This window comes from Periophthalmus magnuspinnatus, chromosome 4 (assembly GCF_009829125.3).
Source record: "Periophthalmus magnuspinnatus isolate fPerMag1 chromosome 4, fPerMag1.2.pri, whole genome shotgun sequence".
Classification (NCBI taxonomy): Eukaryota; Metazoa; Chordata; class Actinopteri; order Gobiiformes; family Gobiidae; genus Periophthalmus; species Periophthalmus magnuspinnatus.
Window position 1 is genome coordinate 32,461,295 of NC_047129.1, and position 14,716 is coordinate 32,476,010.

Below are 14,716 nucleotides of genomic sequence, written 5' to 3' on the forward strand. Positions count from 1 at the left end.
CGATCCTTCAACCAGATTGACTCACACTGTCACATGTAAAGTGTGTTCTTAGTTTCCAGTGTGTGTTTGTTTACATTTTGAAGTGTGTGTGTGTTTGTTTACTGTTTGCAGTGTGTGGTTTGTAAATATATTTATTTTGGCCCATACCTCTTGTTTTGACTATTTTATATACAAATATACATTATATATTGTGTTTTGATATGTTATATAAATGTACAGTAATAGAGCAGCTGCAGATACAGATTCCTCTCAGTGTGTGTTGGTCGTTGACTGTCACTAGTTTATTGTTGTAAAAATCAAATGATCGTGTCATTTACTGAAAAAGAGTTAACGGACTGTCCCCCAGACACAGTAGGACAAACTCACTCAGTCACAGTAAAAGCTTCACACAACGACTTATACTCATATATACTTATATACTTATACTCATATATACTTATATACTTATACTCATAATACAAGTCAGAGCTTTATCATAAAAATGTTAAGTGTTTTCAACATTGGAGTTTACATTTGTCTTGGTTTGGTTGAAGTTCATGTTTTTCCATAGTTAAAATTAAATATTTATACTTCCAATAGCATTAACACACTACACAGGTCATGAGCAAGACTTTTGTCATTTTCATTGTGTAAGTGGCTAAAGCACTTAATTAAAAGTCTTATCACAGAAATGTAAATGTGGTAATTTGATTCTTTTAATAAACCATTTAACTTGGATGGATGTGATGACCACAGTGCACACGTCTGATGACCACAGTGCACACGTCTGATGTCGCTCTGGTCCATTTGACGCTCAGGGAGTTTGTGTGTTTGCTCAGACTCATGAAAAATTAGAGGGAACATTGGTCATAACATATTAGACACTTTTTAAGATTAGTATATAGTGTAAAATTGAATTATGTAGCTTCTCTTATGTGTTGTTTGTGCAGTTTTCCAAGCCTAAATTGGAAAGTGTTGTAAATTGTAATAAAACATTATAAGTAATACACAGGTATGAACAATGGAAAATATGGTGTGTGCATATAATACATACACATACATAATACAGTTATTTGAAGATACACAGAAAAGTCAATATTTGAGCCAATTTAATATTTATTTTCCTTTTGAGCCAATGTAATATGTATTTTCCGATCCTCTGAACTATTTCATAAAGTAGCTGCAAGGATCAGTTGGTCTTTACATCAATTTATCAATTTAGTTTTTTTGAAGAACCCCTCCACCCCATTATCCATTCAAGCAACATACGGGTATGCAAAATAGATAATTATCAGATTTCTAGAGTTCTAAGACTATTAAACTGACAAACAGCAAAGTCATCTTATAGTTCCAGAAATGGGATAATAATTAGATTTTAGTGCATGTGAACAAAGCCAGTGATTGGTGGTGGTTGGAGAAGCAGCAAAATGGTTGCCACATCTCCACCACGTCTAATCACTCACTCTAACAACAAACACATTCACTCATAGGCCAGACTGGTGAAGTGTCTTGCCCAAGGACACATATTTTTCTCCTATGTGTATAATAAGGGTTGCTTTTCTAGTCTTTTCTCCAGTAGTTGCACGACGGTCTCAAAATCTTCCTTTAGCTTAGCCATCTCCTTTACATGTACTCCTGTACATGTTCTCATGTACAGGAGTACATGAGAACATGTACCTCATGTACTCCTGTACATGAGGTACATGTTCTTATTAGAAGCTCAATTCTTCCGACTTTGCTGTTTTGTAGGATGCTCCAGGTGTGAGATGTTATTTTCTCAAACATTTTTGGCATTTCGAAGTCTGGTGTTTTCCAGTTTCAGCTGTGCAATCTCGTCAGCAAAATCAAGACTTTTCAGTAACTGTGTAACTCCTTTTTCAGCTTGCTTTGCTGAATATTCTGCAGTCCTCCTCTGATCTTCGACTTGGCCATGCCTGCGTATTTGGTGACGTTCTTGGCCAGTCTGGAAGACTTACTGGGATTCTTTTGGTCTTTTCTGTCTAGGGCCACACACATTCATATCTGTCTCCGCTGAGTCCTCTAGACTTGGATCATTCAAGTATGTTAAGACGTACCAGTGACCCTGAAACTCTGATATGAATTCCTCTTGGAAAATTTTCTCATTTTGGGTTCTCAGTTGATCTCCAGTTTCATTTTCAAGTGAAGATATTGCTGCATTGAGGTTCTGATTTGCCAGTTTGAGCTGATTACTTTCCTCTTTTTGGATGCAGAGATTTTGGCTGAGGTTTGTGTGGTTACGTTTACAGTTCTCTTCTGTCGCCGGAAGATCGTGGACCACCATCATCTGCTGTGAATTCCACCTCTGAGATTCACACAATGCTTCTTTAAGCTGAGCGATCTCCGCTTCATATTTGTCTCTTTGGGTTTTCAAATCTTGGTTCAAAACACTTATGACCCCCTTGTGATTGTCCACTATCATTTGGAGGTCCACCACGTCTCCTTGGGTCTCCTGGTTCAGCTCTCTAAGCTCTTCGTTTTCCACTTTGAGGCGCTGTAACTCCTTTTTCAGCTTGCTTTGCTGAATTTTCCGCAGTCCTCCTCTGATCTTCGACTTGGCCATGCGTGCGTATTTGGTGATGTTCTTGGCCAGTCTGGAAAAAATACTGGGATTCTTTTTGTCTTTTCTGTCTGGGCCACACACTTTCATATCTGTCTCCGCTGAGTCGTCATTGGAGAGCAAAAGGTCAGAATAATCCCGGTCCTCTAGACTTGGATCAGTCAAGTATGGTAAGGAGTACTGGGGATCCTCAAACTCTGATATGAATTCCTCTTGGACAATTGTGTTTATGTCTTCCATTTTTTATCTTCTTTAAAGTTATATGAAGTTGTTGAAAGAGTTTATAAGCAAAAATGAGTAGCAACTATTCTTTCGTCTGCTGTCTCTCTGCTGTGACTTTCTCTGCACTATTTGTGATATCAAATAAAGAAACGGTTACACCATCTCCATCAACTTTGAGTCAAAGCTGCGAGTGATGTCATATAGTCGTCGTCGTCATGGAGACCGAATAGAGCTGCATGACACCACTCGACCCGGCGTCGTCATGACGATAGAGAAGTTCTATGTAAAGTCTACATTCATCATAACATGCTAGAATACACATAATTTAAAGTGCATCCAGGTTTTCATGTTTTTCTAATTATTACTTGGTTTGGTGGGATAGTACCTGTGGTAAATGTATATCATAGTTTTACATCAGTTAAAGGAACAATAAGACAGGGGGCAGTATGTGATCTCCACAGACCTGACTAGTCCCGATTTCTTCCTGTTGGGCTATCTTAAAGAAAAGGTTTTTGTGAATAAACCTCAGACAATAAAGGACTTAAAACGTAATATCGAGGATTAAATGCGACCCATAAGAACAGAAATGTGTGTGTTGGACACTTAAAAAACACAATTTTTAAAAATTAGGTCCTTTGTACTTTCCCTAGTTTAAGTACTGATAAGTTTAAGTGTAAGTGAACAATTATAACCTTATATATTGGCTAAAATCTTGGAAGGTTCAGTTTACCTACTGATAAAATTTAGAGAGTATAACTTAAGAATTATAGGAACTATTGAAGATTTAAAAGTGTATAAACGGACATAGCTAAGTGAGCATGGGCGCACTTCCGGCTCCACCAACTCTTAAAATGTTTAACTTAATCCCCTCTACATGATCCTGTTTTTTTTATTTCACTATTGTGTCTGTAAATCAAGATATGAACATTAACAACAGACCAATGAGGCGCCTTCTTTCCCTGAGGTCACTCCCACTAGCGTTAGCAACAGGTTTGATTGACAGCGTTGCTAAGCGCCTGCTCCCTGCCAAACAGCAATGTGGTGCTTCACCTCTATAACTGCTTCAGCCGCGATGAGCTTCAATTGACTGGAACCAAACGCTGTGGGTGACGTCACACTCATTCACTCCACTTCTTTATACAGTCTATAGTTTTCCCCTGACCTTGGAATTGACCTGCATTTAGACGACATCACAACCACTGTTCCCTCTAAGCTGGGCACGTGCGCACTGGCGCACTGCTGACACGGTCTCCGCGCACAGAAAATCTGCACTGCGCACAAAAAAATCGAACCGGAATTGAAAATAAAATAAACACACGACGATTCATTCTGCGCTATTTGTCAATGTGAGTCAGTGAGTGTGACCGAGGACGAGCTGCTCCAGACAATTATGTGATTCACAGACGTATTTGCTCATCTTATCCACGTCATTGACAGGCTCCTCATGCGCCGCTACCAGAGTTTTAGCCGATGTGGCCGATGTGGAGTGAAGACTCGCTAATGATGCTAATGATGCTAATGATGCTAAGTGCTGTTTATCCCCTTTACGTTCCAACGGCCCGCCCTCGGGCGCACTGTTACGCACTGTTTTGTAGCAGTTTTGCGTTTTAAACATAACGAAACGGACAAAACAAGGGAAGTGCGCGACCGAGGACACTGTGGATGTTTGTACAAGTGAAACTAGAGGCATCTCGGACCCGGAGCGGTTCGTGGAACTGAGTGAAGATCATGATGGACTCAGGAGCAGAGGACCTGATGTGCTGATGGACTGGATGCTGTTCCTGATCGGTAAGTGTGGTTTATTCTGCTATTGACTTAATTGTGGGTCAAATATATCATGTGTAATCATTAGCATTAGCTAATGCCAAAGTGTCTTGCCTAAGGACACAATGACGGAAGTTGGTCTGAGCGGGACTCGATCCTCCTCCTCTAACCACTGAGCCACTGACACAGACTGTCCCACTGTACAATCATGTACAGTGTGATCTTAGTTTCCAGTGTGTGTCTGTTTACATTTTGAAGTGTGTGTGTTTGTTGATTGTTTGCAGTGTGTGGTTTGTAAATATATTTATTTTGGCCCATACCACTTGTTTTGACTATATTTTATATACAAATATACCTTTTATATTGTGTTTTGATATGATATATAAATGTACAGTAATAGAGCAGCTGCAGATACAGATTCCTCTCAGTGTGTGTTGGTCGTTGACTGTCACTAGTTTATTGTTGTAAAAATCAAATGATCGTGTCATAAACTGAAAAAGAGTCACTGGACTGTCCCCCAGACACAGTAGGACAAACTCACTCAGTCACAGTAAAAGTTTCACACAACGACTTATACTCATATATACTTATATACTTATACTCATATATACTTATATACTTATACTCATATATACTTATATACTTATACTCATATATACTTATATACTTATACTCATAATACAAGTCAGAGCTTTATCATAAAAATGTTAAGTGTTTTCAACATTGGAGTTTACATTTGACTTGGTTTGGTTGAAGTTCATGTTTTTCCATAGTTAAAATTAAATATTTATACTTCCAATAGCATTAACATACTACACAGGTCATGAGCAAGACTTTTGTCATTTTCATTGTATAAGAGGCTAAAGCACTTAATTAAAAGTCTCATAACAGAAATGTAAATGTGGTAATTTGATTCTTATAAACCATTTAACTTGGATGGATGTGATGACCACAGTGACCACGTCTGATGTCGCTCTGGTCCATTTGACGCTCAGGGAGTTTGTGTGTTTGCTCAGACTCATGAAAAATTAGAGGGAACATTGGTCATAACATATTAGGCACTTTTTAAGATTAGTATATAGTGTAAAATTGAATTATGTAGCTTCTCTTATGTGTTGTTTGTGCAGTTTTCCAAGCCTAAATTGGAAAGTGTTGTAAATTGTAATAAAACATAATTTATAAGTAATACACAGGTATGAACAATGGAAAATATGGTGTGTGCATATAATACATACACATACATAATACAGTTATTTGAAGATACACAGGAAAGTCAATATTTGAGCCAATTTAATATTTATTTTCCTTTTGAGCCAATGTAATATGTATTTTCCGATCCTCTGAACTATTTCATAAAGTAGCTGCAAGGATCAGTTGGTCTTTACATCAATTTATCAATTTAGTTTTTTTGAAGAACCCCTCCACCCCATTATCCATTCAAGCAACATACGGGTATGCAAAATAGATAATTATCAGATTTCTAGAGTTCTAAGACTATTAAACTGACAAACAGCAAAGTCATCTTATAGTTCCAGAAATGGGATAATAATTAGATTTTAGTGCATGTGAACAAAGCCAGTGATTGGTGGTGGTTGGAGAAGCAGCAAAATGGTTGCCACATCTCCACCACGTCTAATCACTCACTCTAACAACAAACACATTCACTCATAGGCCAGACTGGTGAAGTGTCTTGCCCAAGGACACATATTTTTCTCCTATGTGTATAATAAGGGTTGCTTTTCTAGTCTTTTCTCCAGTAGTTGCACGACAGTCTCAAAATCTTCCTTTAGCTTAGCCATCTCCTTTACATGTACTCCTGTACATGTTCTCATGTACAGGAGTACATGAGAACATGTACCTCATGTACTCCTGTACATGAGGTACATGTTCTTATTAGAAGCTCAATTCTTCCGACTTTGCTGTTTTGTAGGATGCTCCAGGTGTGAGATGTTATTTTCTCAAACATTTTTGGCATTTCGAAGTCTGGTGTTTTCCAGTTTCAGCTGTGCAATCTCGTCAGCAAAATCAAGACTTTTCAGTAACTGTGCAACTCCTTTTTCAGCTTGCTTTGCTGAATATTCTGCAGTCCTCCTCTGATCTTCGACTTGGCCATGCCTGCGTATTTGGTGACGTTCTTGGCCAGTCTGGAAGACTTACTGGGATTCTTTTGGTCTTTTCTGTCTAGGGCCACACACATTCATATCTGTCTCCGCTGAGTCCTCTAGACTTGGATCATTCAAGTATGTTAAGACGTACCAGTGACCCTGAAACTCTGATATGAATTCCTCTTGGAAAATTTTCTCATTTTGGGTTCTCAGTTGATCTCCAGTTTCATTTTCAAGTGAAGATATTGCTGCATTGAGGTTCTGATTTGCCAGTTTGAGCTGATTACTTTCCTCTTTTTGGATGCAGAGATTTTGGCTGAGGTTTGTGTGGTTACGTTTACAGTTCTCTTCTGTCGCCGGAAGATCGTGGACCACCATCATCTGCTGTGAATTCCACCTCTGAGATTCACACAATGCTTCTTTAAGCTGAGCGATCTCCGCTTCATATTTGTCTCTTTGGGTTTTCAAATCTTGGTTCAAAACACTTATGACCCCCTTGTGATTGTCCACTATCATTTGGAGGTCCACCACGTCTCCTTGGGTCTCCTGGTTCAGCTCTCTAAGCTCTTCGTTTTCCACTTTGAGGCGCTGTAACTCCTTTTTCAGCTTGCTTTGCTGAATTTTCCGCAGTCCTCCTCTGATCTTCGACTTGGCCATGCGTGCGTATTTGGTGATGTTCTTGGCCAGTCTGGAAAAAATACTGGGATTCTTTTTGTCTTTTCTGTCTGGGCCACACACTTTCATATCTGTCTCCGCTGAGTCGTCATTGGAGAGCAAAAGGTCAGAATAATCCCGGTCCTCTAGACTTGGATCAGTCAAGTATGGTAAGGAGTACTGGGGATCCTCAAACTCTGATATGAATTCCTCTTGGACAATTGTGTTTATGTCTTCCATTTTTTATCTTCTTTAAAGTTATATGAAGTTGTTGAAAGAGTTTATAAGCAAAAATGAGTAGCAACTATTCTTTCGTCTGCTGTCTCTCTGCTGTGACTTTCTCTGCACTATTTGTGATATCAAATAAAGAAACGGTTACACCATCTCCATCAACTTTGAGTCAAAGCTGCGAGTGATGTCATATAGTCGTCGTCGTCATGGAGACCGAATAGAGCTGCATGACACCACTCGACCCGGCGTCGTCATGACGATAGAGAAGTTCTATGTAAAGTCTACATTCATCATAACATGCTAGAATACACATAATTTAAAGTGCATCCAGGTTTTCATGCTTTTCTAATTATTACTTGGTTTGGTGGGATAGTACCTGTGGTAAATGTATATCATAGTTTTACATCAGTTAAAGGAACAATAAGACAGGGGGCAGTATGTGATCTCCACAGACCTGACTAGTCCCGATTTCTTCCTGTTGGGCTATCTTAAAGAAAAGGTGTTTGTGAATAAACCTCAGACAATAAAGGACTTAAAACGTAATATCGAGGATTAAATGCGACCCATAAGAACAGAAATGTGTGTGTTGGACACTTAAAAAACACAATTTTTAAAAATTAGGTCATTTGTACTTTCCCTAGTTTAAGTACTGATAAGTTTAAGTGTAAGTGAACAATTATAACCTTATATATTGGCTAAAATCTTGGAAGGTTCAGTTTACCTACTGATAAAATTTAGAGAGTATAACTTAAGAATTATAGGAACTATTGAAGATTTAAAAGTGTATAAACGGACATAGCTAAGTGAGCATGGGCGCACTTCCGGCTCCACCAACTCTTAAAATGTTTAACTTAATCCTCTCTACATGATCCTGTTTTTTTAATTTCACTATTGTGTCTGTAAATCAAGATATGAACATTAACAACAGACCAATGAGGCGCCTTCTTTCCCTGAGGTCACTCCCACTAGCGTTAGCAACAGGTTTGATTGACAGTGACAAACTCACTCAGTCACAGTAAAAGTTTCACACAACGACTTATACTCATATATACTTATATACTTATACTCATAATACAAGTCAGAGCTTTATCATAAAAATGTTAAGTGTTTTCAACATTGGAGTTTACATTTGTCTTGGTTTGGTTGAAGTTCATGTTTTGCCATAGTTAAAATTAAATATTTATACTTCCAATAGCATTAACATACTACACAGGTCATGAGCAAGACTTTTGTCATTTTCATTGTATAAGTGGCTAAAGCACTTAATTAAAAGTCTTATCACAGAAATGTAAATGCGGTAATTTGATTCTTATAAACCATTTAACTTGGATGGATGTGATGACCACAGTGACCACGTCTGATGACCACAGTGCACACGTCTGATGACCACAGTGCACACGTCTGATGTCGCTCTGGTCCATTTGACGCTCAGGGAGTTTGTGTGTTTGCTCAGACTCATGAAAAATTAGAGGGAACATTGGCTATGTCATTTAATTACATCTTATTTTGTGTAATGTGTCCTGTTAGAGAGTTTATGCAGATTAAAAACAATATTTTTTGCAAATATGCATTCCCAGTTTTCCATAATTTTCTCACCATTTGAGTTTGTTTAGTCGGAGGAACTGTACAGATTTAGAAGAAATTGCTATATCTGAACAAAATGCACCAAATTCTTCTTAATGCACTGGTCACTCATTCACGCACAAACAAACTCAAATGCTGGCAGTGTCCCTTCAAAGTACTTCAAAGTACTTATACTGATGATAGTGCGGTGATGGTGGGATAAAAGACACAGTATTTCATCGTGCATAAACCCCAGTTAAAAGTTTATCTGAACAAAATGCTCCAAATTCTCCATAACACACAACGCACTGGTCACTCATTCACACACAGCAGCCTGTACTCATAAAAATACCACTTTTATTCTTGTAATATTACGACTTTTATTCTCGTAGTGCCCGCATTTTTTTTTTTTAAGTGACCCTTATACTCTGTCGTACATTTGGACTTTAATATTGACAAAAATGTTCTGTCAAAATAAGATTTGTTGACATTAAAGCAATTCTGTTATGTTCAGTCATTGTATTTTTTAATGCAGATAATATCCTGTCCTAAAGAAAACCCACTAATGCCAAAAGTAGCCCACCCCATTCATTTACCCCAGTCTCCCCTAAATAATAAATGGGGTCACTTATGCACATTTGTGAATAAAGGTTTTGAATAGTTTTCAGATTTAAATAATTCCTCAAATGGAAACCCCAATTAATGCCAAAATACTTGTAGCTTAATTAATGTGCTTTTTGACTCACTTCAGTCATTAAGCTGCAGAAAGTCACTTCTCCAATCAACACTGAGCTTTTGTCAGTCCAGTAAAGTTCTGTCTTTGAACATGTGTAAATCCTGGTACAAAAAATAATTCAGTCTCTGAAAGTCTGTAGCTGACGTCATTGGTTTAATTGAAAAATGATTGCCACATTGGATTTACATGCAGCTATAAACTTCTAATGTGGCCAATGTATGTATCATTTTCTATGTATTAGTCTTTCATCACTGAAGAGCATTTACATCTAATCTTTTATTAGGATATATTGTCCTAATTTGTCAGATTTCAACTTAAGCTGTTGCAATTTTGAATGATGCAATTGTCATAAGTCAATATTTATGGAAAATATAGCCAAAAAGGGGAAAAATTCCATCCATCCATCCATCCATCCATTTTCTTCCGCTTATCCGGGGCCGGGTCGCGGGGGCAGCAGTCTAAGCAGGGACTCCCAGACTTCCCTCACCCCGGACACGTCCTCCAGCTCCTCCGGTGGGACCCCAAGGCGTTCCCAGGCCAGAGAGACATAGTCCCTCCAGCATGTCCTGGGTCTTCCCCGGGGCCTCCTCCCGGTGGGACATGCCCAGAACACCTCCCTAGGGAGGCGTCCAGGAGGCATCCTGAGCAGATGCCCGAGCCACCTCAGCTGGTTCCTCTCGACGTGTAGGAGCAGCGGCTCTACTCTGAGCTCCTCCCGTGTAACCGAGCTCCTCACCCTATCCCTAAGGGTGCGCCCGGCCACTCTGCGGAGGAAGCCCATTTCAGCCGCTTATAGAGCTGGTCCAGTGTTCCACGACCAGGATGAAAACCACACTGCTCCTCCTGAATCCGAGGTTCGACTATCGGTCGGATTCTCCTCTCCAGTACCCTGGAATAGACCTTACCGGGAAGGCTGAGGAGTGTGATTCCCCTGTAATTGGAACACACCCTCCGGTCCCCCTTCTTACACAGAGGGACCACCACCCCGGTCTGCCATTCCACAGGTACTGTCCCCGACCGCCACGCGATGTTGCAGAGACGTGTCAGCCAAGACAGCCCCACAACATCCAGAGACTTGAGGTACTCAGGACGGATCTCGTCCACCCCCGGAGCCTTGCCACCGAGGAGCTTGCCAACCACCTCAGTGACTTCAGCCAGGGTGATGGACGAGTCCACCTCTGGGTCCCCAGTTTCTGCTTCCTCCTTGGAAGACGTGACAGTGGGATTGAGGAGATCCTCAAAGTATTCCTTCCACTGCCCGACAACATCCCCAGTCGAGGTCAGCAGCCCTCCACCCGCACTGTAAACAGTTTTGGTGAAGCACTGCTTCCCCCTCCTGAGGCGTCGGACGGTTTGCCAGAATCTCTTTGAGGCCGTCCGACAGTCCTCCTCCATGGCCTCCCCGAACTCCTCCCAACTCCGAGTTTTTGCCTCTGTGACTGCCCGAGCCGCGGCACACTTGGCCCACCTGTACTCATCAGCTGCCTCAGGAGTCCCACGAGCCAACAAGGCTCGATAGGACTCCTTCTTCAGCTTGACGGCATCCCTTACTTCCGGTGTCCACCACCGGGTTCGGGGATTGCCGCCGCGACAAGCACCACAGACCTTACGACCACAGCTACGAGCAGCCGCATGGACAATAGAGGTGGAGAACATGGCCCACTCGGAGTCCATGTCTCCAACCTCCCCCGGGATCAGGGAGAAGCTCTCCCGGAGGTGGGAGTTGAAGACCCCCCTGACAGAGGGCTCCGCCAGACGTTCCCAGCAGACCCTCACAATGCGCTTGGGCCTGCCAGGTCTGTCCGGCCTCCTCCTCCGCCAGCGGATCCAACTCACCACCAGGTGGTGATCGGTTGACAGCTCAGCCCGTCTCTTCACCCGAGTGTCCAAGACACGCGGTCGGAGGTCAGATGACACGACAACAAAGTCGATCATCGACCTCCGACCTAGAGTGTCCTGGTGCCACGTGCACCGATGGACACCCTTGTGCTCGAACATGGTGTTTGTTATGGACAAGCTGTGACTAGCACAGAAGTCCAATAACAAAACACCACTCGGGTTCAGATCGGGGAGGCCGTTCCTCCCAATCACGCCCCTCCAAGTGTCACTGTCGTTACCCACATGGGCGTTGAAGTCCCCCAGGAGAACAACAGAAAAAATCTAAATAAATAATATTGTCATCTGGTGGTTGTACCCAGTACTACATAATTGGTGTGACCCCAAAAGTCACCAAAAACCAGAAAAATCTCAAACAGGAAAACAATGGAGATTTTGGTTCACTTATTTTTCCTGGGCCAAGAAAAAATATAAAAAAATTTGAGTGTGGTTTTGGTGACTCCAAGTCCCTCAGAAAAGTAGGGTCCCCATATATGGCAGTACTGCATGAAGTTCCCAAATGTCTTGGAAAACAAGTATATGTGTGTGTGTGTGTGTGTGTGTACAACAACAACAATAATAATAATAATAATAATAATAATAAATACATAAACATACATTAATAATAAATAAATTAATTAATTAATACATTTTCATTTTCAGAGCTTAAGTCCAATGGTGAAGTACAGCAGTTAGCATGTCTCTGTTAGCATGTCTCTGTTAGCATGTCTCTGTTAGCATATCTTCTCGTTCCTCCTCCTCGTCATCCCAATCTCCTTCTCCACCTTCCTCCTCTTCATCCCCCTCCTCCTCCTCTTCCTCCTGTTCATCCCCCTCCTCCTCCTCCTCCTCTCCCTCTCCCTCCTCCTCTCCCTCCTCCTCTTCCTCCTCCTCCTCCTCCTCCTCCTCCCCCTCCTCCTCTCCCTCCTCCTCCCCCTCCTCCTCTTCCTCCTCGGCTGCACTTTGAAGCTTCATGAAAAACATAAACCATCAAATGTGTGTAATTACCGCTCACATGTGGCTAACGTTAAACCGCGCCGCTAACTGACCGCTGCTCCGGCTCGGCTGCGGGGTCAGAGGTCACACTTGTCCTGCATTATAACTCCCCTCCCCTCCCTCCTCCGCCGCCCCCTAATGGCCCCGTCCCGCTATTTCGCACTCCATATTTCAGCTTTTATTAGACTATTCGAAGCGCTACCAAACCAGTAGCATTTCCGTTTACGCTAAAAGACGAAGAAGAAACGCTCTGTTTGGGAAATGTAAAGCTGTAATGCGGAACTTTTCTAGCACGAGGCCTGTCACTCATCGTCGCGGAGATGCTATTACTTTGCCTGTAATGTTCCGCAGTATGACGATATGATTTAACACGTGTACACCCGCCGAGACAGGCCGCGTTACAGGTCAGATCTGTGGAGAGGAGAGTACACTCACAGTAAGAATGCATGTCTTTGGATGTTTGTTTTGTTTTGTTTTTTTGTTTTTTTTAAATACAATACAATTTTAATGCCATATTGTGAAACCTTCCAAGCAAAGCAATAACATCTCCATGGAGACAATACGTGACCCTCCACTAGGAAAGTTCCATAGTGTGGCTTTGTTATGCTTAAATTATGGATAAATAGGAAGTGAATAAAAATAAATAGATTAAAAAAATATATATAAATAAAAATAATAAATAAATAAATGCTTAAATAACCACACATAAATAAATAAATACATAAATAAATAAAAAACATGCATAAATTAATTAATAAATAAATAAAAACAAATAAATGAATAAATAAATAAATACATAAATAAATAAAAACATACATAAATGAATAAATAAATAAATAAATAAAAACAAATAAATACACATAGACATGATTATAAATGAATCAAAATTAAAACTTTAGACCACTCATTTATTTATTTATTCATTATATTTAAGATTTGACAAAAAATCTTGCCTTTTTTTTTCTAGTTTTGTCATTTTGATTAAGTTTATAATCTTATTTATATAATCTCATTCCTTATTGTATTTCCACGGAGAGCAGATCCGACGCGTGTAGGTGTGCGTTACCTAGCAACCGTAAAGTTAACAAGGGCCGAAAGGTGTCCAGGCAACACGACAGTTATAATTTGACAAATAAAAATAACTGAACAACACCTTTATATTGTTAAATGAATGTTTAAACCGTCAGAAAAATTACGTCCAGGTGCGTAAATGATCTGCGTAAAAACTCAGAGCGACTTTTGTTTTTTCCAACTTTTTTTTTTCTACTTTTCTTCAGAAACGGCCACTGAACTCATGAAAAATAATTATATAAATGTGGATTTCACAGCTTTATTATACAGCTAACAATATAATCGTTAAAAAAAAAAAAAAAAAAAAGAGAGAATTTTAGAAGCAAAAATAAGTCATTTGGATTTTATTTGAAATATTCCACTGTTGTTTGGTCATGTTTATCATTGTGAATAACCTTTAGATTTGTTTGTTTTACCCATTAATTTGTGTTTTAAGCAAATTTTTATAACACATTTAAAACAACTTGAACTGACCAAAGTGCTTCACATGAAAGTCAACACAAAAAACAAACACACAGGTGACACGATACATAGAAAAAGATCATTAAAACACTAAGATATCGTGTGTAGTGTTAAATACCAGGGCGGAGAGGTGGGTTTTTAGTCTAGTTCAGGGCCAAAACTTGTCTGAATTACACAATAGTTATGATTAGACTAATAAAAATTGAAGTCAACACATTTATTTTGTTAAATTAATGTATAAACTGTCAGGAAAATGCCTTTTTTGTGCGTAAATGGTCTGTTTTTAAACTCAGAGCGACTTTTTGTATTTTCCAACTTTTTATTTTGCACTTTTCTTCCCAAACTGCCACTTAACTCATGTAAAACTGTGATATATATACAGGTTTATTATACAGCTAGAAATATAATCGTAAAATAAACTATTCCGCTGTTGTTTGGTCATGTTTATCATTGTGAATATCCGTTAGATTTGTTTGTTTT

General features: G+C 39.9%; 1 protein-coding gene across 1 annotated transcript in view; it reads left to right on the plus strand.

Moving 5' to 3' along the window:
• dennd1b (DENN/MADD domain containing 1B) overlaps nt 1-14,716 on the plus strand; it is a 248,526-nt gene that overhangs the window by 159,797 nt on the left and 74,013 nt on the right. The gene's annotated exons all lie outside the window — the stretch shown is intronic.